This window comes from Micromys minutus (genome assembly GCF_963924665.1).
Source record: "Micromys minutus genome assembly, chromosome: 1".
Lineage (NCBI taxonomy): Eukaryota > Metazoa > Chordata > Mammalia > Rodentia > Muridae > Micromys > Micromys minutus.
The window spans coordinates 63,603,990-63,626,074 of record NC_137969.1 but is presented as its reverse complement, the minus strand read 5'-3'; the positions used below and the strand labels follow the sequence as shown (position 1 = coordinate 63,626,074).

The 22,085-nt window shown below is 46.9% G+C and overlaps 1 long non-coding RNA gene across 1 annotated transcript; it reads left to right on the top strand.

Moving 5' to 3' along the window:
* Positions 1 to 6,300: 6,300 nt before the first annotated feature.
* Positions 6,301 to 20,691, top strand: LOC308440037. The gene is made up of 3 exons (XR_013975635.1): positions 6,301 to 6,501; positions 14,668 to 14,841; positions 19,809 to 20,691. It is a non-coding gene; the product is annotated as an uncharacterized lncRNA (long non-coding RNA).
* The last annotated feature ends 1,394 nt before the right edge of the window (positions 20,692 to 22,085 follow it).

Genomic DNA, 22,085 nt, shown 5'->3' with positions numbered 1-22,085 from the left:
GGTCTGTGATTGTCACTTTCCCTCCAACAGCAGCATCACAAAGATGGACCTAACCTCGGGGGTGGCTCGGTGCAGACCTGCAGTTCGCAGCTCTCCCGGGAGGTGGCAGCAAACGGAAACTAGCCGGTCACTTCCCCATCGCCCTGCCTGGCTTCCCGCCACGGTCCCTGGACTTCTTGGGAATTTTTCCTCCATTCCAATTTCTCTAAAAAGATCTTCCTGAGCAGCCTCAGCCGGCTGAGGGTGTGACTTACCCAGGGAATATTTACCGGGGCAGAGGCCTCGACTGAGTCAGTGATTTTTGTGGCGGGTCCTCCCTCTTTATTTTTGGCTGTGGCCGCTTTACACAGGCTTCCTGTGGTAGTGCTCTCCTTTCCGCAGCCAAGCCGAGGACCCGTGGGGACATTCTTTCTATATTAGCTCAGACCTGAGGGTCAAAGAATGAGACAGGCTGAGCCCAGGTGATTCTGGAGGCGGATTAGACCCGGGATCCCTGTTAAAATCTGAATCTGCCCAGAGAGGGAGACAGACTCCCAGGGCTGTTGGCAATAGACTCAAAAGTGTGTAAGCAAAACACTGAGCTTTCTCAAGTAAAGTAAAGGGCGAAGAAAGGGCGCTAGCTAGCAGGTAAAGAAGTACAGCACACATAAAGAGGGGGAAAAAACCGGAGGTTAGGTTAGGGGTCGATGCCGAAGGAGCAAACATCAGAATCCAGAGCCTTCCCTAGTTCCTAGGCTGGCTTCTGTAGACTAGTATGAAGATCTGAGCCTATTATAAGACAGCCCCTCCAGGATATGTCTTTCCTATCTGACAGGTCTTTTCCTCCATCTCCTGCTTTTTTTTTTTTTTTTTTTTTTTTTTTAATCGGATCTCATGTAGCCCAGGCTAACCTCAAACTCACTCACTATAAACGTCTGGTCATCTTGCCTCTACTTCCTGAGTGCTGGGATCTTAAGTGTGCACACCTTGCCTGGTTCATTCAATGCTAGGGATTGAGTCTGAGGAACTGTGCCTGTTCCGTCTGCCTGTTCAGCTCAGCAAAAGCAGGAGGACCATCTGCGTTGTATAGCTGTGTGTGAGTCAGATCTACGTGGCTGTAACAAGGTGCCTGACAGAATCCATGAGTTACTGTGGCTCATGATTTAGGAGGCTTTCCGTGGTTGTCAACCCTTTTCCCCGAGCCTGTGGTGGCACAGGACATAATGGTGGTGGCATGGGGCAGAGGATGCTTATTCACCACAAGGCAGCTGGGGAAGCAAAGAGAGAAAGGAAGGAGCCACCTCAAGAGTGCACCTTCAGAGACCTAACTTCCTTCTATTAGGCACCACCTCTTAAAGACACTCCCCCCCACCCCCCCCACAGCAACATCACAGGCTGGTAACCAAGTTTCTTTCTTTTTCTTTTAATTTGTATTTGTATTAGTACACTGTAGCTGTCTTCAGACACACAAGAGGGCACCAGATTCCATTCCAGATGGCTGTGAGCCACCATGTGGTTGCTGGGAATTGAACTCAGGACCTCTGGAAGTGCTCTTAACCTCTGAGCCATCTCCCCAGCCCCAGTGACCAAGTTTCTAGCACACAGACCTTGGAGCATCATTTGGTACCAGAACTATGGCATTAGCCCACCCATCCCTTAATCCAGATACTCTGTGAGGTTATCATAATTTAAACTCTCAGATACTGCTAATTTTGAATCCTGATGCTCACAGTTCCTCTCTAACAGGCCTTGTAGAATAGTTTCATGTTTTGGTATTCTAGACTTCCCAGTAGTAGCAAACATGATACAATTTTGTCTATGACCAATTGTCCTTGCCTCCAGCTTCCTGTGCTCCAGCCACCTTGAATAACTTGCAATTATCAGCTATCTATCTATCTATCTATCTATCTATCTATCTATCTATATATATCATACCCACAACTTTGCTATGCTAATTGACTCCATTACCTGAGACAGTTCTTGATCTATTACATTATGCAGGGTTCTCCAGAACAGTAGAACCAGAAGGGTACACATATAAATTAGAAGTCCCACAGTCTGTGGTCTGCAGGTTAGTGACATAATTCAGTCTGAGTCCAAGGATCTGAGAACCAGGAGGACTGATGTTCGAGGGGAAGAGAATATGGATGCTCCAACTCAAACACAATGAACAAATGTATACTTTGTGATGGTGAGTGTGACTTGTCAACCTGACACAATCTAGAGGATCTGGAAGTTGGGTGTGTACGTGGTTTATGTGTGTGTGTGTCTGTGTTTGTGTGTGTGCACGAGCGCACACACTCACCCAAGAGAGATGGTTTCGATTGTGTTCACAGAGGTGGGAAGCCCTGCCACAGTTGGGAAGCCATTCCCTGGCAGGGGTCCTGAATTGTGTAACTGGAGAAAGAGAGCTGAGCAGTTGACAGACACACACTCATCCCATTCCGTTTTCTGCTTGCAGAGCTGATGTGACCACTTCCTTGACATTCCTGCCATGGGGCACTGTGTCTGGAACTGTGAACTGACACAAGCCCTTTCTCTCTGGAGCTGATTTTGTCAGGGTGTTTAAATTTAAGACAAAATACTAGTTTTGGATAAGTAGAGTTCAAAGTTCCTAGTGGTCTAGGGCATAGAGAACTCAGTGAACAGCATGTGTGCACGTATACACACACACACACACACACACACACACACACATACACACACATATACACACACATGCACACACACAGGAAGGAAAATTTGATTTATTCTATCTCATGGAATAACCCAGAAGATGATGTGTTAAGTAAAACAAGCCAGCTACAAAAAAGACAAATATTATGTTAGTCTATCTCTACTGAGATATCTAGAAACTCATAGAAAAAAAAAAAAAAAAGAATGTTGGCTGCCAAGATGTGGAGAGGAGGGAGATGGGGGAGTGGCAGCTGAGTGGTTATGGTAGAATTTCAGTTCAGTAAGGTGAAGAGTTCTCAAGATGGATGGTAGTGATGATTGCATGTCAGTGTAAAAGTATCTAATGCCTCTAGACTGTACACTAAAAATGGTTACTGTTGGGGCTGATGAAATGGCTCAGTGGGTAAAGGTGATTGCTGTGTAAGTCTGGTGGCCTGAGTTCAATACCTGGAACCCATGTAAAGTTGGAAGGAGCAATCTAACTCTACAGAATTGCCCTCTGGCCTCCATAGTGCACCATCCTCCACTAGTGAAAAATAAAATAAAATAAAATAAGTGGTTCTTGTTATTTTTACTTTGCAGTGTCAGGGATCAAACTCTGGGCCTTATAACATGCTAGACAAGTGCTCCATCATTGAATTTCACTGCCAGTAGTGATTCCAATGTCTAAAAGCCAGAAGCGGGGTGGGCTTCTGATTTCATTTTATTACAGTCTCCAACAGTCAGTGTTGGCTTGGAACTTTCTATGTGGCCAGGATAGTCTTGAACCTGTGATTCTCCTGCCTCTGCATGAAATCACACATGTTACTGTCACATCAGGCTGTATCATTAGTTTTTAAAATAAAAATCAACAAGAGTCACAGCTAACAGATATGAATATGGAAGTTGTGTTCTCAAATGGAGAATAGAGGGGACAAGCTTCAGGCTGTAGAGACTGATAAAGTCAGAGGAAGAGAAGGAGAAAGAGGAGGAGAAAGAGGAGGAGGAGAAAGAGGAGGAGGAGGAAGAGGAGGAGGAGGAGAAAGAGGAGGAGGAAGAGGAGGAGGAGGAGAAAGAGGAGGAGGAAGAGGAGGAGGAGAAAGAGGAGGAGGAAGAGGAGGAGGGTTAGGAGAAGGAGGAGTAGGAGGAGAAAGAGGAGAAGGTATAGGAGGAGGAGAAAGAGGAGGGAAAGGAGGAGGAGGAGGAGGAATAGGAGGAGGAGGGAGAGGAAGAGGGATAGGAGGAGGAGGAAGAAGAGGAGGAAGAGGAGGAGGAGGAGGAGAAAGAGGAGGAGCTATAGGAGGAGGAGAAAGAGGAGGAGGGATAAGAGGAGGAGGAGGAGGAGATAAAGGAGGAAGAGGAGGAGGGATAGGAGGAGGAGAAACAAGGGTACAAAGCAGGAAGATCTAGAGGTGCAGGGAGGAGAGCCAGCCTGGAATAGGGCAGAGAGACTCCTGCATTTCCCATTAGAGAGAATGCATGTTTATGACCCGGATGAACTCAGCGTCGGCGCAGAGTAGGATAGACTCTAGACTGCAGTTGGATGAGCAGGGCGTAGGTTGAGGGAGGAGAGGAAATTATGGTTTCCCAGAGTCTTGGCTGACTGGAGGCAGAGAAGAAGGGGACAGAGAGAGGCAGCCGAACATCAGGTGTCAACAAGATCCTGAGGGGATTTTTGCAACTTGCTCTGATTTCATGCTCACTCAGCATCCTTTCTAGATGTATCCAGATTCCGACAGCCATGAGAACTTCTGGCCCACCAGACAGAATGACTTCCCGGGGAACTGGTATTCTAGTAGGAACACTGGCCCTTGTTTGCCTTGTTCAAGAAAGCACACCAGGCTCCAAACAGCTCTGTTGATTTTTTTTTTTTTTTTACAAGTGCAGGGCTCAGGACAGTGAATGGCTCTGAGGTGTCTTCTCCCTTCTCAGGCTGTCCCCTTGGCTAAATGCCCTTCACTGACACCATGCACCCTTAGAGACTCCTCTTAGCTTGAGACCATTCTCTCCCACAGAGATGTACACCCCCAGTGAGCTTCTTGTTTCTAACAGCCCTGCACTCATTGTATTGTAGATGCTTAGCAAATGCTTATAAAATTGAGAATGGGTGGAGAAAGATTAGAAAAGAAAATTTATTTTTCAAACCTTGTGTGTGTTTGCCTATTTTTCTTGTTTTCTTTCCTTTCTTTTGTCTTCATATTTCATTTGATGGAAAGACACACACACATGTTTTGGAGACAGTGCCTTATATGGCCTCGTTAGCATTGAAGATGAGGGTGATGTGTAATTTTTTTTTCCTTCCAGATTGTAAGTTCTTGGGAGGCAGCCGCTCCCTTCACTCATGTTTGCTGACAGAATCTAGCACAGAGCTTCACATAAGCAGGTGTTAAAATGTTGCTCAGCAGAAGGAACAAATTGTATTTTGTGTGATGTGTGCTCTAGTGTGCAAAGGCTGCCGCTGCTCCGTGTGTAAGCCAGAGGACACTTGTCAGGAATCAATTGTCTTCCGATATTCCTACCTTCACTGCTTGTGTGTGGGATTGCAGTGCATGCTACCACACCCGCTTTATACAGCACTGGGGATTGAGGGCAGAGCTTCGTGCCTGCAAAGCAGGCACTACCAACTGAAGTACATCTCCAGCTCCATCAGAGGCTGGATCTCAAACTCCTAAGCTTAAGGGATCCCCTGCTTTAGTTTCCTGAGTAGTTAAATACACTCCACTATGCCCAGGTGAGTATGTAGTATTTATATGAATATTTGCTCAATACATAGCAAGTATGATGAACAGAGGTGTCCGAAGTGGGGAGGGCTCTTGGTGATGCTTCAAGGATATGGGAAAGAATATTTGACATTGAGCTAGGACAAGGAAGTGGGCTCAAGAGAAGTACAGCTGAGGAATGTGTTCCTTTTATCTTGGTCATCTCAATAAATCCCTAGAAACAGTGACCACAGGACTTAGTTTATGCCTTGTTTGCTCCTTGACCTAGAACTGGTCCTATTTGCATGTACTTAGAATGGTGTAAAAGCATCTTGGGAAAAATAAACTCACTTCAGTGCTTGCTAGAGTCATGCTGTAGTGTTGTCTAGTCATTTCATCCTCAGCTCCTCCCTCGAGACCCTGTTGACTGAGTGAGCGGGCTTGGTCACTGCAGTGGAAACTCAAGGGTTCTTTGGGAAGTCAGTTACGTCAGACGGTGTTGTGCTGAAGCAGACACAGGTGAAATGGTGTTTTTCTGAAGCAAACAAGTGAGAGGACAGGCGATGGAGGGTTCTTTGATAACAACACACTCGTCTTGGACTGTGTGTTGTTGAGCTCCCTTTGTCAGGAGCTCCAGAGAGAGAGAAACACATCAAAAAAACTTCTGGTGGTGTGCTGAAGTCTCTCGACACTTCCATGGAGTCTGGTTGATTGGCAGAGTGACGTCAGCTGAGACAGACACAGGTGCTGAGGCAAGACCGGTGGAGGACACGAGATGTTTGGAGAGCATATACAAGGACTGGATGGACAGTGACTAGGGCTGAGCTTGACTTGCTGGTACAGCTAACTGTGCAATGCGTATGGGTCTCAAGTTTTGCTGATCTTTGCTTTGCTGAGAGAGGCACAGCCAAGAACTTCTGGTGATCCTGCTGGCCCTGGTCTCTCCTGCTGCTTTGCTCTGATTAGGCTGAGGCCTGGCTGTCTCTGCAAGATCATGCCAACCGCTACTGATTCCTATTCGGCTATCGTGACTCTACCGAACTGCACTGCTGGGGTATCCGTGAAGTGCTTGTGATTGGAACAAGTTGCTGCTGATGACCTGTGAACTGAACTGAGGATTTTCTAACAACAACAGATGGGGTTTGCTCCAAAGAACCTTTCTAAACAGGTCCATTTCCCCTGTATCCTTTCTTTCACACCTCTGGTGGGTGGTGGGCTAGAAGGGAGGGTAAAATATTTAAGAACCATCATTAAAAGTAGACTTTGAAAAAAAATTAAAGCAAAAAAGAAAAAAGAAAAATTAAAGCTATAGGTGGCACTACCTTCAATAGCTTGTGTGTGTGTGTGTGTGTGTGTGTGTGTGTTGTGGATTGCATTGCCCTAGTGCTGTCTATATTTTGATGCTAATTCCACTTCCCCAAAAGGGGCGGTCTGGGACAAGGAGTTAATCAATCATGTAGTCAAGTGATTTCATGTTAGCCTTCTCTGCATTTTAACTTGTAAAATAAAGGCTAGAGCCAGTGATTGGGCAGTAGAAGGGAAGGTGGAGCAGAAAAGTTTTAAGGGGAAGAGGAGAGAGAGAGGGGAAGAAGAACTGGGGTAGGGGAACAAGGAGAGAGGAAGATGGAAGAAGAGGTGGAGGAAGGAAAATGGAGAAGCATACAGTCTGGAGAAGCCTCAAGTTCTAAGGGATCAAATAGCTGGGAATATAGTAGTGTAGTGGTAGATCTGCCCAATCTAGAACTAGAAGTTTACCACAATGTGTGTGTGTGTGTGTGTGTGTGTGTGTGTAATCTTATTTGTGGGATCTTGTTTATCTAATCTTTTCTGTGTGTGTGTGTGTGTGTGTGTGTATGTGTGTGTGTGCATGTTAGTTGGTCTTGAGGCTTGAATTCAGAACCTCATACAAGCTAAGCACATCCAGAACTCTTATCTCCAGCCACACCTTTCCTGCTTGAAAGAGCAATAGTCACTAGACTTAGTCTCTGTGCTCTCAAAATAATTTGTTCACACTCGGGCTGGCGTGCCGAGCACAGTCAATCTTTGTTGAGTAGGTGAATGCTTCTTTATCACAGAACTTATAACATGACTTTTTTTCTGTTTTCATGTGTAAATTTTCTACTTCAGATTGTGAGCTCTTAGAAGCCCAGGGCTCCACCTCACCTCTGCTTGTTGGCAGGATCTCACACAGAGCTTTCGTACAGTGTAGGTGTCGAGATGTTTGGCTGAAGGAATGGATTTCATTTACTATTATTGTGAGCACACAATGTGTGTGAGTGTGCAACAACAGGTGTGTGAATTGGTTCCCTCTTTCCACCTAGGTTCCGGGGGAAGGGAGAACACTTAGGTTGTTAGCCACTTTCCCCCCTAACCTTCTGAGTCTTCTCTGGTGAAAGCAATTCATACTTTCTTCACTCTCCCATCTCTATCACTGACAACAGGAAATGTGGTATTTCAAGTTCGGAGGAGCCATTTTAGTCTCTTGATTTGGTTGTTCTTTTAGGGAAGTGGACAGGTTTTCATTTCCTCCTTTCAATATTCTTTGTTCCTAACCGGAAAACAGGTGAACAACCCACTTCATGTTGCTGGTTTCTAATGGGCCGGAGCACTTTCGCAGGTGACTTTTGTCCCTTTGCTCTGGCAAACGAGCGCCCCTTGCACTGATGGTGGCTCAGGGGCCACGGGTCACAGACACCATGGGGGCCCTGCACTGAGCTCTCTCACAGAAGCTGTGATGAGCTGGCATGTAGCATGTCCACAGGACAAGTATCGTGTCTCATGGTGGCCCTGTGGATAGAGACCTGACAGCTGTTTCAGTGCAGTTGTGTACTTGGGTGGGGAGAGGAAGGTGAGCTGAGCCCAGACAGATGCTTTATGCATTTTCCTTTGAGAGATCTCCAAGGAGGGATTAGATTAATCCACATGTGCACACAAGCGAGGGTCTCCAGGGCAGCTTCCCTGGCTTCTAATTTTCTCACTCTTGCTCTATTCACCCCCCCCCCCACATACCATGAGACAGGGAGGGTTGCATGTAGCCCAGGTTGGCTTCCAACTCACTATGTAGCTGAGGATTGCCTTGAACTTTTGATCCCCTTGCCTTGTGCCCCACTACACCCGGTTTGATGAAGGACTGGGCTTCATGCATGCTCGGCAAGTGCTCTACCAACTGAGCCCTCTGCCCAGTCCTCACGTTTTCTGCTTCAGCAAAATAATTTCCTCTCAACCACTGTTGCCCTGGCTGCCAGGGAGTGGCTCTGAGACAGGCTGAGGGAAGGGTGGGGGGTTGCTTTTAACCTTTCTTGATTGACTGAACTTATCAAGGGACAGAGACAGTAGCCTCTCTACTATGAATGACTTTTGTTTATTGTTGGGGGGGGGCTGTTGTTGTTACAGGGTTTCTCTGGGTAGCCCTGGCTGTCCCGGAACTTACTCTGTAGACCAGGCTAGCCTCCAGATCAAATATACCTGCTTCTGCTCCTGAGATGCTAGGATTAAAGGCATATATCACTGCCACAAAGCTTGTATGGGTGGCATCACTTCAGAGGCTTTGGACATGCCTTCGGTGCTGTTTGGTGGCTGCAAAATTGGTTGGAGCAGATCAGAGATAGCCCCTCACACCTCCTCCTGGGTTGAATCTACAGCAGGTGGCTCTGTCCTCTGTGGAGACTAGCCCTGGGAGCTTTTCACCTTCATCGTTACCTACTCTGATAGCAAGGTACCCTGAGCACAGGCTCTTACTTCCTCTCTGCTCTGATGGGCTACAAGGTGCAGCAGTTCAAGACCAGGCAGCCATGGTTACCACTGGCAACGGCTCCTTCTAGGTGTTCCAGCTTTGAGCTCCAACCCCATAAAAAAAAAATCAATGGAAAAAGCATGTACGTTCCAGAGCTGACGCCTGATTTCCCTTGGATCAGTCTGATTTCTTTCCTGTTCTCCCTTAAATGGGGCATGAGGGTGGTCCAAAAGCATTTTCCAGAAAAGGCTTGGAATATAACTCATCGGTCTATGCAAAGGCCTGGGTTCAGGCCCCAGATCTGTAAAACAAAACTGAAGTGTGGCTGGGTTGCTTTCTGGCTATTCTGACTGTCGTTGTGCATAAATTCTAAATTCCTAGGCTCCAACTAGGCAAGTTTACAAGCTGTTATCAGTACTGTAGACTCCTGCTCAGAACATTTTCTGATAAAAGTAGAAGAACTTTCTTTATTTCAAAAGGTTTCAGAAGCACTTGGGTTCTCCCTGTTCCAAAGGTTTTTCTCCCTGCTCTTCCACCCTCTGCCTAGAGCACAGCCAGATGTCTCAGGGTTTTTGAAGAACTGCCCTTTTGTCTGACACCGTGCTAGCCGTTACTAATTCTGGGTGTGGGAATATGAGCCTCAGTTATGGCATTACTTACTCCTCTTCTGTGACTCGTATGTTTATGAAAACAGTCAGTGAATAGCTTTCTCCCTTCTTCCTGGGGCTTGCTGGTGGCTTTGCGCTATCTTAGTTTCCAAGCAGTTAGCAAGGCCACACCATTTCCTCTGTGCCGCGCCAGATCTCAATGTTCCAGGGCACAGTTTCTTCCACCCGCAAGGACGCCTGCCAACCATTCTTGCTAGGCTAGGAAGTGAACCATTGATCCTAGAGATTAGCAAACAAAATAAGGGGATGCAGGGTCCCCAGGGAGCTCTCCACTTAACTCCACCACAGGTACTAGCTAGCTTTGCTCCAGTGGCCTTGCCCCGGTCCCAGGTAGAATAGCCAGGTTAATGGGGTGGATAGACTTGTCTTGGCCAAAGTGCCTGTGGCTTGATACTTGGAGCAGAGAGTGCAGTATGCACATATTGATCCCTGAGCTTCTGGTTTTAATTTGGCCTGGCTCACTCTCATTAGCTGCTCCTTAACCAACAGCTGTATCCTTGTTTACTGTCCAAGTGTCTTCATTTAGGACAGTGGTTCTCAAGTTGATAAGCGAATCTGAATCACGCAGAGAATTTGTTAAAACATCTGCCCAAGTTCCTATTTCAGTAGAATTGGGATGAAGGCCGCACAATTGCTTTTTCTAAGTTTTTAGATGATGCAGATTTTGCTGGTTAGAAACAATACCTTAAACACCATCGCCAGGATGAGGGTCACTGGAATGCCTGGTGAAGCACTTACTGTAGAAACATGAGAACCTGAGTTCAAATCCCCTGCGCCCACATAAAAACCTGGACGTACTTACAGTCTCAATACTAGGATGGGGAGAAAGAAGGATCTTGGGGCTTGATGACCAGACCATCTAGCAGAATCAGTGAATTCAAGATTCTGTCTCTGAAATGTGAGGCGGAGCTACCAAGGTGACTCAGGGGTTAAATGTACCTGCCACCTACCCTGACCTACCAATTCTTTTTTTAAAAAATTGTTTACATTTCAAATGTTATACCCCCCCTCCTGGTTTCCCCTCCACAAACCCTCTATCCTCTCTCCTTCCCCCTTACTTACCAATTCTTACAAGTTTTTTTCTGACCTCCTCATATGCATGCAGGTACACCCCACCACACACACACACACACACACACACACACACACACACACACACACACAAATACATGTAATAAAACATTTTTTAAAGGTAAGGTGGAGAGCATTTGCCCTGACATTGGTCTCTGAATGCTCACACTATAGGTGTGTACACACCTGCACACACGCACGGCACACATACAGAAATGTGTGCATATGTACTGCACACGTACAGCCTCTGGTTAAGACATCCCTGGTGGCACATATCTGTGATGCTCGTAGTGAGGATACTACTGTGAACTCAAGGCGAGTGTGATCTACATATCCAGTTCCGGGCCAGCTAGGGCTACATAGCAAGACCTTGCCTTAAAAATGGCAGCTGCTCCCATTGTCCTCACTGGAAATTTGCATCCCTGGTCACTTTTCCGTGATGTCCCCGAACTCATGGGCTCACATCATCCTACTGCCTCAGATTTACTTGTAGCTGGGGCCACCGGCATCTGCTACCAGGCTCAGCCAGCGCACATCATTTTTAAGAGCACAAATATGCTCAGAATTCCACAGTAACATTGATGTTGGAAGCCCCGTTCCAGGGAGCCCTCGTTTTACTTTTTCTCGCCTCCCTTGCTGTTGCCATGGCAATTCTTCCTCCATAAGCTAGCTGAGTATTGGGTTGTCATGTGTCCATGCCACCCTCCCAGCCTTGCAGAAAACTCAGCTCTGGGGGTACAGCACCGGGTCAACGACACTGCCGATGTCTGACATGAAGTTGGCGTTACGGGAACTGCTGGAAGTAAACCCCTGATGCCTGCAGTCCTGTGTGTTTGTAGAAAGGAGCAAGCTTAGGGCATGGACAGATGTGTTTTGTTCTCATTGGTCAGTCAAGTTCCCCCAGACCAGTCACACACTATCAGCATCCACTGCTGGGAGGAACTTCCAAAATAAACTGCGGTTTGCCTCCTTTGCCAGGAAGAACAGAAGGCAACGTGCTGGTAATCTGTACTTCTTAGAGAACGATAGAATCCAGTTTTTGCTGTGACTTTAATTTAGTTTCTAAACACCCTTAAATTGCATTTTATGTGTCAGAGTGTTTTGCCTGCATGTATGTCTGTGTGCCATGTGTATACCTGGTGCCCGCAGAGGCCAGCAGAGGGCATCGAGTCCTTTGGGACCGGAGTTACAGTTGCTTGTTAGACTATTAGTGCTCTTAACCACTGAGACATCGCTCCAGCCCTGGGTCTTTAACACTAGAGCCGTGGGTAGTCTCTGCGTAGAGCTGTGGTTTGACATTATCTTCTCTGTGATGAGAAACTGTGTATACACAACTCCACACTACTCTTGCTATTGTTGTTTATAGGAAACATTAACAATGTCTAAATTGATGATTTTAGTTTTCATTTTCTGCTTTGGGAGTTTTGTTTTTAAAAGAAAAATTTCTGTCCTCATTAGCATCACGTTTTCCCAGATAATCAAACTAGAGAATTTATTATTATTATTTTCTTCCTACAAAAACTTTATATCCAGTACTCTTTTACATATTTAAAAATGACCTAAAATGACCTAATAGGGGAAAAAAATCTAGTAAGCTACAACAAACAACAGAGACGCTTGCATATATATATATATATATATATATATATATATACATACATACATATATAATCATGATATGATTTATAATAATCAAGTTATGAAGTCATCCTAGGGCCTGCCTATAGTGAATGAACAGAGAAAATACAGTGTATGAATGCACACGCTGGGTTGTTATTTAGCCATAAGGAACAAAATCATGTTGTTTACAAAAAACTGTCTAGAACTGGAGATCATCACATCAAACAAAATAAGCTAAACTCAGACAAACATTGCATGGTTTTGTTTGTTGTTTGAGACAGGACCTCATGGAGCCCGGGCTGGCCTTGAATTCACCATGTAGCAGAGTATGGTATTGAACTCCGGGACCTCCTGCTTTGGTATTTCAAGACTTCCCACCAAACCAAATCAACAAGATTTCTTTCAGAGCATTGATTTTTTTTTTTTTTTTTAAGAAAGGCATTAAAATAGAACGGAACTATTTGGAAGGAAGAGGAGAACCAGAACAAAAGAGATTCATAAGGAGGGGTGAATGTGATTAATATACATTATAAGCATTATGAAAATGTCAAAACGAAGCCGGTTATTTTGTACAGTTAATCTGCACAGACAAAAGGCGGGAAATAACGACTTATCTGGAAAGACAGGCAAATTACAGATGCGTCTTGGCTTCTGACAGGGCTGTGTTCTGATAAAGCCATTGCAAGCTGAGGACATGTTAACTGGAAAATACACCCATGCCTAACCTACAAACATCTCACTCTGCAAGGCAGCATGCCCAAACTTGCAGGTGCTCACCTTTGGGGTCACTGGGCAGACCGGGGGGCTTTGGCTTCCTGCTCCTGCCCGGTATTGTGTTATATTTCTACTCAAGGCCAGGGGCAGGGAGATCAAAACTAGAAAGTGAGACATCTACTGACTGCAAGACTTCCACATAAGTATAAAACTGAAATACCTTGAAGGCAGGATCTGTCTGCATAAGCATTTGATATGGAAAAGTGCTAGGGCGCGAGGTGTCCTAGCGGTCCCCACATGGGTGCCATTTGTGTTTTAATATGCCTCACCATTAGATGGCGCTATAGTAATAGACATAACTCAGTTACTGGGCTGGTCTTTTTCACTTCAAAAACATTCAGAGTTCTAAATTGGCCCTTGTCAGCCCAGCAAAAGAGATTTGCTTTTGGAACCTCTGTGGTAAGACTTCGTGGAATGTCAGATGGCGTGAATGCTAGAAACAGGACATTTTCTAAAATAGTCACATGTATCACATGCATGTCTGTCTGTGAGTGTAGGTGCCCGCTGAAGCCCTTGGATTCCCTGGAGCTGCAGTTATGAGGCCATGAGCTGCCTTATGTAGGTGCTGCGATCCTCACTTGGGTTCTCTGCAAGAGCAGTATACACTTTAAACCGCGGATCATGTCCTTCTCCCTTCCTCCCCTTCCCCTCCCAACCACTTTCTCTCTCTCATCTGATTGCTTCTTCCCTCCCTCCCTCCCTCCTTCCTCTTCCTCCTCCATGCTGGGAAGAGAACTCAGTGCTTCAGTTACTCAGCTACCGAGATGTAGTTGTGCCCCAGAACTTAACTTTTGATTTTAGGATGTCCTGTGACCTCCAGACTTGGGGTAGCGGCCATGTAAGCCCAAGGCCGCTTAGGCAGGTTGGGAGGCATCATGAGACATCTTAGCGTGGTTCCTGGCTTTGTTATCCTTCTAAATATGAATGCAAGAACGATAATTAATTAGTTCATGGTTTTGATTTTTTGAGATAGTCACACTATATAGTCTAGGTGTCTGTGAACTCTGGTCCTCCTGTCTTTGCTGAATTGCAGTCCTGTACCAGCATCCCTTGCTAAAATATATGTACTTTGTTGTCATCTATTGAGAGGGCTCCTGTTTATCCAGCATCCAAGCTCTATGCAATTCTTCCCATTAGTGTTCAATGTCCATCCTATGTTAATACTTTCATAAATCAATTAGTATTTATTTATTTGTTTGTTTATTTATAACAGAGCAAGTCAACTTTCAGATCTGGGATGTGGGAAATAAAAAAAAAAAAAAATGGCTTGGGGGCTGGAGACATAGCTCAGCGGTTAAGAGCACTGACTGCTCTTCCAGAGGTCCTGAGTTCAATTCCCAGCAACCACATGGTGGCTCACAATCATCCGAAGACAGCTGCAGTGTAGTCATATACATGAAATAAATAAATAAATCTTCTTAAAAAAATGTCCGGTCGTGAGGAAATCTAATTTTTTTTTTTTTTAAAGGCTCTTCTCTGGTCCAATCTCTCGTCAGTTTCAAGCTACCTGCCCTTCGATGTTCCTGACTTGTTTTCTACAGTGAGTCACAAGGTGTCCTCGACAGGGATTCTGTGTCCCTAAAGAACATGGGAAAACTGGGTCAAGGGAACACGCATGGACATTTAAAGGTTTTCAAGAATGGCACGTTTGCTTTAATTTCTCACATAATTGAAAGGCTCTAACGGTATTAGGAGGCTAATGGGGCTGTAGGTGGAGCTGTAGAAATAGACACAAATCCAATTAGACCTACTTTCAGACAAGAAAATGAGTCCAAGAACGAGGTACCAGTGAAACAGAACGGAGTGGGTTTGATTTAGAAACATTTCCTGGCTTAGAAACCAAGGCTGCAGCCTCTCATGGGGCCTTGAGGAACCTAGACCTGCTGGGAGTTCAGGAGCTCAACATGTCACCCACAGACTCACTGGCCTGTTGACAAAGGGCGTCTCCGTTGGATCACAGGCTTCACTGTTAGTCTACCCCTTTTGGGGACAATGTCATTACCACAGCCAGGAGCTGGCCCTCTATGTTCTGTGCTGGGCTCCATCTGCCCTGCCTAGTCATCCTAATCTGGCACATTCTATGACAGTGGGACAGTTGCCTGGTCAAATGAGCAAAACCTTGCCTGTATGTCCACCGTGGGCAGACAGCGAAGACTCTCCTGGCTCTTCCAACCTTCAGAACAGTGTCCACTACCACAGGTGGCTACTGAGGCCACCCCTTTCTGTTTCTTATGAAGTGGTTGTCACCCCCGCAGCATCTGTCACCTTCATTGGTCAGTGATCTGTGGGTGATGATGGGGCCACAGACATCCCACTGCTTGTGGGGCCGGAGAGCTGGAGGCTCTGGAGGGAGGACACCTTACTTGCTTTTGGGCACTTGGAAAGACTAGTGGGAGCCAAGGCCCCAGAGTGTGACAGCCGACCTTAAGCCGGTTTCTCCCTAACACTCAGTCTGTCTCTGAGTCGAAGACATGTTCCCTCCCCACATCTGCTGAGAAATTACATTCCTGGAAAATTGGTGCTTCCTCAAGAGGCTGGAAAATGTGCTGAGCTTCCGTCCAAGGACACCCGGGGGAGCCACTGCAGGGACCTTCCCAAGTGACAAGGGCATCATGCTTCTGTGTTCTTCCCTGTGGCTTTCAGGGAGCCTTGCTTTCTAGCGTATGAGTAGCTAACCTGTATATTGTAGGTACAACAGCATTTGGCAAAACATCAGTAAATGTTAGCTTTGGGTGAGGCAGGTGGGAGAGATCTGTAATGTGTAATTTTGCTTCTTTCTGTGGTATGAGTCTCTGGGACCTGCATTTGGGTGAGCTTCCCAGAAGGCTGTGCAGCCTTTGGAGGGAGCTGGTGGAGGAGGAGGAAATGGGATTGTTTTACGAAAGCATTAGGCTTCCAAGAGAGCATGTGTGTGTGTGTGTGTGTGTGTGTGTGTGTCTGTCTGTCTGTCTGTCTGTCTGTCTGTCTCTGTCTGTCTGTCTGTGTCTGTCTGTGTCTGTCTGTCTGTCTGTCTGTCTGTCTGTGTCTGTCTGTGTCTGTCTGTCTGTCTGTCTGTGTCTGTCTGTGTCTGTCTGTCTGTGTCTGTGTGTGTGTGTGTGTGTGTGTGTGTGTGTCTGTCTGTGTCTGTCTGTGTCTGTCTGTCTGTGTCTGTGTGTGTGTGTGTGTGTGTGTGTGTGTGTGTGTGTGTTGATGCATGGAGTCCTCCTGGCATAGAGAGGTTGAGAGTTATTCTCCATGCTCCAAGTGGAGTCTGGGAAGCAAGCTGGGGAGAAAACATGGGTCCCATCTCTGTCCTTTCCCCAGGCTGGCAGAGGAAGCACTGGGAACTAACCTGAGAATAAATATAGCAACAATTAGGAATACTTGACCTGAGGCACCTAACTTCTGAAACAAGAGTATGCCTTGAGATTGGAAATGTCCATACAGGATTAGGGCAGAGGTCAGTGGTAAAACCTTGCTTAGTAAGGCTCAGACTCCATCTTTAGAGCCACTATGAAAACAGATGTATGTATATCTGTATAAATTAGATGTTCATGTGATGATCGAGCAAGGAAATTCCCAAGTCCTTGAGGCTTTTCCCTTAATTTCATGTGCATGAGTGTGTTGTCTGCGAGTGTGTACATGCAGCATGTGCATGAGTGTGTTGTCTGCTAGTGTGTACGTGCAGCATGTGCATGCCTGCTGCTTGGGGAGGAGGGAATCAGAGCCCTGGAACTAGAGTTGTGAGCTGACACATGGCAAAAGCAAGTGCTCTTAACTGCTGAGCTGTGTCTTCAGGCCCTGGAGTTCTCAGTGTGAAACTATCATCATCATCATCACCATTAGTATTACCACCACCATCACCACCACCACCACCACCACCATCATCACCACCACCATCATCACCACTATCACCACCATCACCATCATCACCATCATCACCATTATCACCATCATCATCATCATCATCACCATCATCATCATTATCATCACCATCAGTATTACCACCACCACCACCATCATCACCATCATCAGGTTTGCGATCGGAGGCCAGATTTTGGAAGTTCTTACCTTTTACCATAGGATCAGGTCATCAAGCAAGCACCTTTACAAACTGAATTATTATTATTTTTTGATGATTATTTTTTTAAATCAAACGCCAGCGAAAAACATTGCTCAGAGATAGTTCTCAAAAGTGACAAGGTATACTTGTTTGGGCCACAATTCAATGAGTGAGGCTGGACCAAAAGGTGGCTTTGGTGGTTGGTAGTAGTTGATGATCCTTGTAGGACCAGCCCGATCACAGCTCCTTGCCTTGGCCCAGAGGGAGCAGAGGCACCAGGGAACGAGGCGCCAGCCCTGTGGACACCATGTTTTAATAACATTTACAGACAGTGACTGCTTGTGGCACACTTTCCCACTCGCTTCTGTAGCCTGGACAGAAATCTCCCAGGCCCTCCTGTGACTCAGAAAGGCTGGGAATTTCCTCTGAGTCTTGAGAACCTTATTCCGACATCTGCCACACTAACCAAATTTCACCCTGTGGTATTTTGGAGAGAACTATGAGGAGTCGGGAGAATTAGCAGGAGACAGAGCCTGAAGGCAGATAGATGGCTCCAGTCTGGAGAGCTGGTCCCTCTTGTCAGTGCCCCCTCTTAGGGATCTTGATGAAAGATGTTAATGAAAACTGAATTAAGGCCCAGCTGTGAGACTCTTTGCCACTCTTCAGACATTGTGATGTTTGCAATGGTGTGTGTGTGTGTCCCTGTCCATTTTGTTTTTCCATGCCCAGCCCAGGCCACCATCAGCACCACAGGCTACAGCTGGTGTTGATGGAGCAGAAGCGCTGAGTCACTGGCTGCTTGGTGACCCTCTTACATCATGCTATTGTCCTTTCTCTTCGGCCTTTAGGGACTCTGCTTTTGTTTTGTTGGGTGTTTGCCTGGGGCCTGGCCCTGCTAGGAAATCAGAGTGTAAAAAAACCAGAGGCTGCCAGACTCCTGAGCCAGTTTCACAAGCAGTACAGCAGGTCGCTATGGGTTCTTTGAGAACACCCTGTACCCCAGATGCAAGGTGGGAGGTGTTACCCCAGCCTACGCACATGCCCCAGTGTGGCCACAGGCTCACATTTTTCTGCAACTCTCCCTGTTGTGCTGGCTTCTTCTGTACACGCCTTTGATCACAAGTGCAACAGGTGTGGCTAACTGTCTGTGTGACAAATTCTTGGAAAAGTAATGCATAGAGAGAGCCACAGAGAGGGAGGGCCCCAGAGAGGGAGGGCCCCAGAGAGGAAGGGCCCCAGAGAGGGAGGGCCCCAGAGAGGGAGGGCCCCAGAGAGGGAGGGAACAGAGAGGTAGGAACACAGAGAGGGAGGGACACAGAGAGGGAGGGCCACAGAGAGGGAGGGCAACAGAGAGGGAGGGCCCCAGAGAGGGAGGGCCACAGAGAGGGAGGGCCACAGAGAGGGAGGGACACAGAGAGGTAGGAACACAGAGAGGGAGGGACACAGAGAGGGAGGGCCACAGAGAGGGAGGGCCACAGAGAGGGAGGGCCACAGAGAGGGAGGGCCACAGAGAGGGAGGGCCACAGAGAGGGAGGGCCCCAGAGAGGGAGGGACACAGAGAGGGAGGGCCCCAGAGAGGGAGGGTCACAGAGAGGGAGGGTCACAGAGAGGGAGGGACACAGAGAGGGAGGGCCACAGAGAGGTAGGAACACAGAGAGGGAGGGCCCCAGAGAGGGAGGGACACAGAGAGGGAGGGCCCCAGAGAGGGAGGGACACAGAGAGGGAGGGACACAGAGAGGGAGGGACACAGAGAGGGCCTAGAGAGGGCCTTACAGATTTGTTTAAATGACCATATGGTCCTAACAAGATTGTCATTTCATTAACCTTTTTTTGTTTTATTATGTTAACAGGTAGTGCAGAGGTGTGGCTGACAGTAAAGCATAAACATGAAGTAAAATTAGGCACATGCGCACACCTACGCACACCCCCAGACTCACACACCCTGGCCTCAACTCTCAGCAAGTCCCAACAACTATCACAATTAACTTATTTTAACTTAAAAAACAGTGCCATTATCCGTTTTCTTTAATTTATACTTTTTTATATGTTTGAGGCTTTCATATGGGTCCTGTTCTTAATTATACCCCCTCCAAGTTTTCTTATACTCCCTTCAAATTCATGCCTTTTTTTGTTTGTAATTACTATTGTGACACACACACACACACATATGTCATATGAAGAAAAATGTAAACTCTCCTGAGCCCATTTAATGTTGCTATGTGCTTATATTTAGTGCTGATCACTTGGGATTGGATAATCTATCAGTTGGCTCCTCTAGACAGTCTCTCTCTCTCTCTCTCTCTCTCTCTCTCCCCTTTGTGATGGTTGCCACGCTGGACCGCCTGGATCAAAGAGTACCTTGGGAGCAGCGCAGACCCGCTGAGATAAATTAGTGATCGTTCTATACGGTGCTCCGGTGCTAGAACTAGCGTGGGAGGGACGGCCCAGGTCAGGGAACCGGGGCGCGGCGCCGAGTGGTGAACCAAGGAAACAGAGGCGCGATTCTTTAATATTTATCGCAACACTATCCCTTACTAGGTTATTTTCTTCCCTTTTGTCTTATCCAGGGTTTCTGTTGCCAAAACACCGTGACCAAGAATCAACCCAAGAAAAAAGGGTTTATTGGGCTTACATTTTCACACCGTAAGCCATCTCTGAAGGACTCCAGGACAGGAACTCAAACAGGGAAGGAAGCTGGAGCCGGGAGCTGATGCTTCTTGACCGTGAAGGACATGCTGCTTATTGACTTGCTTCTCGTGGCTTGCTCAGCCTACTTTTTTATAAAACCTAGAACTACCTTCGTATGGATGACTGATGATGCCACCCACAGTGGGCTGGGCCCTCCTCTGTCGATCACTGTAGATTGTCCTGAAGCTGTTCCTATTTTAATGTTAACTCCACTTCCCCTAGAAGGGCTATCTAGTCACAGGCTCATGAGGTGGCTTCAGTTGTACCATCCCATTTTTATTTGTTAAATCTAGGAAAGAGCCAGTAACTGGGCAGGGGGAAGGGGAGGTGGAGAGAGGGGACCAGAGAGGGGACAGAGGAGGCTGGAGTGAAAAAGGAGACTGAACACGTGGCATTGAGAACGGCAAGTTTTAAGGAGTCTCTTAGCTGGGGAATAGGGAGAGAGTAGTGGGATTCTGCCCAATCTAGGCGCTTTGACTGTATTCCTAATTACTGATTGGTGTTTTCATTTAATGGGTTTGCTCGGGTTGAAAATTACAAATCACTAATTAGGAAAATGCTCTCCAGGTCTCCTCCCCTCAGACAACTATACTTTGTGTCAGGCTGACAGAAATCTAGCCAGTATACCTTCCTCTCAACCGCTGCAATGTCCCCGACAGGTATTTCCCCTTCAGATAACTATCTCACATCAGCTCTTGGTCCTTTGGTACCATGGCAACTCTTAAGCTTTATCTGTCTTGACCAGAGGTTTCCAAACTTAAGTAAAGCATGTCAAAAAATTGCTGGGCCTCTTTCTTGTAAAGCTGGGCTGGTGAGGCAAGATCCCAAGAAACGTCACCAGGTTGGTCATCATGGAGATCTCTGATCACTAGAAACCCTCCTCCAATATCTCTTCCTTCCCATTCATTCTCTTATATTTATCTTGTCTCCAAAATTCTCTACTGAGTCAAAGCTTATTCTGATTCCTTGTTCATGTATACAAAAGGCGAAATATTTTCTTAGGGTTGGGCAAATAGCTCAACACTGCCTACGTAGCATTTTAAAGACCCCAGGTTCCATTCCCAGCACCCCAAATCAAATAAATACAATAAAATAATAGAAATAAAATTTATAACGAGGGGCTGAGCTTGAAAGGTTGGTTTCAGAGGAGGCTGCCAGGATCCACGAGAGTAGGAAGAAGCCAGGGGGATTTGTCCCTGACTCTCGCTGCATCAGAGTGTCCTAGGGGGCTGGCTCAAGAGGAAATGCCCACATGCCCAGACTATTTGCTAAAGGAAATGACATGTTACCCCCCCCCACACATCTGGCAATTTCTGAGACAGTCAAGCTCTGACGATATTGCTGGCTCCTTGGAAGCCTGTGTCTTCTTTCCTGAGGGAGGTGGGTGGGGGAGCGAATCAGAGAGGACAGAGTCTATTTTCAGTGGTCAGCCATGGGGGTGCCTTGAGCAGAGGGCAGAGGGTCACCAGCAATACAGTCCTATTCTGGGACAGAGACACAAGCTTCCTTCCTGTGCAGCTCAGTCACGGTCTCTGTGAAGCTGAATCTTTCACAGAGGGCTGGGTGGATCTGAAAATGTCCTCCTGGGCCGGGGTGGCTGGATTCAGGAGAGAGAGACAGATAGAAGAGGTTTGTCAGTCCACTAGGTGTTGAAGTTGCTGCAAAGTTGAGACTATTGGAAGGCTGAAGGCTGACACAATGCGGAGTTGTAGCACAGAGGGACTCAGCAGCAGCTGGGTGTTACTTTTATTTTTCCTATGGTGCCTGGGACAGAACTGAGGCCCTCATATGTGCCAGGCGAGCTGAGTCTACTGCTGAGTCTACTTCAACCTAAATCAACCTTTCTCTCAGATCCTCAGATCCGTAGGCATCCCCGGGAAAGAACTGGAAAGATCTGAATGGTGTGCGCTGCCAACTGAGCCTGAGGGCTGACTCCGGTTCACGGACTTTGTAGAAGTCCAGGTGAAATGCCCTGACACCTAGCTGGAGGTCAGAGGGAGGTGTGTCTCTTTACTGACCCCAACCAGCAACTAGAGAAGGTTAAATCAAGGGCTGAGAAAGGAAAACCTTGCTCTCCTTAAGTGAGCAGAGGGCCTCCTGGACTTGGGGGGGGGGTGCCGAAGGGGCAGATAAGGCACTCCTGCCTTTGGATCTAA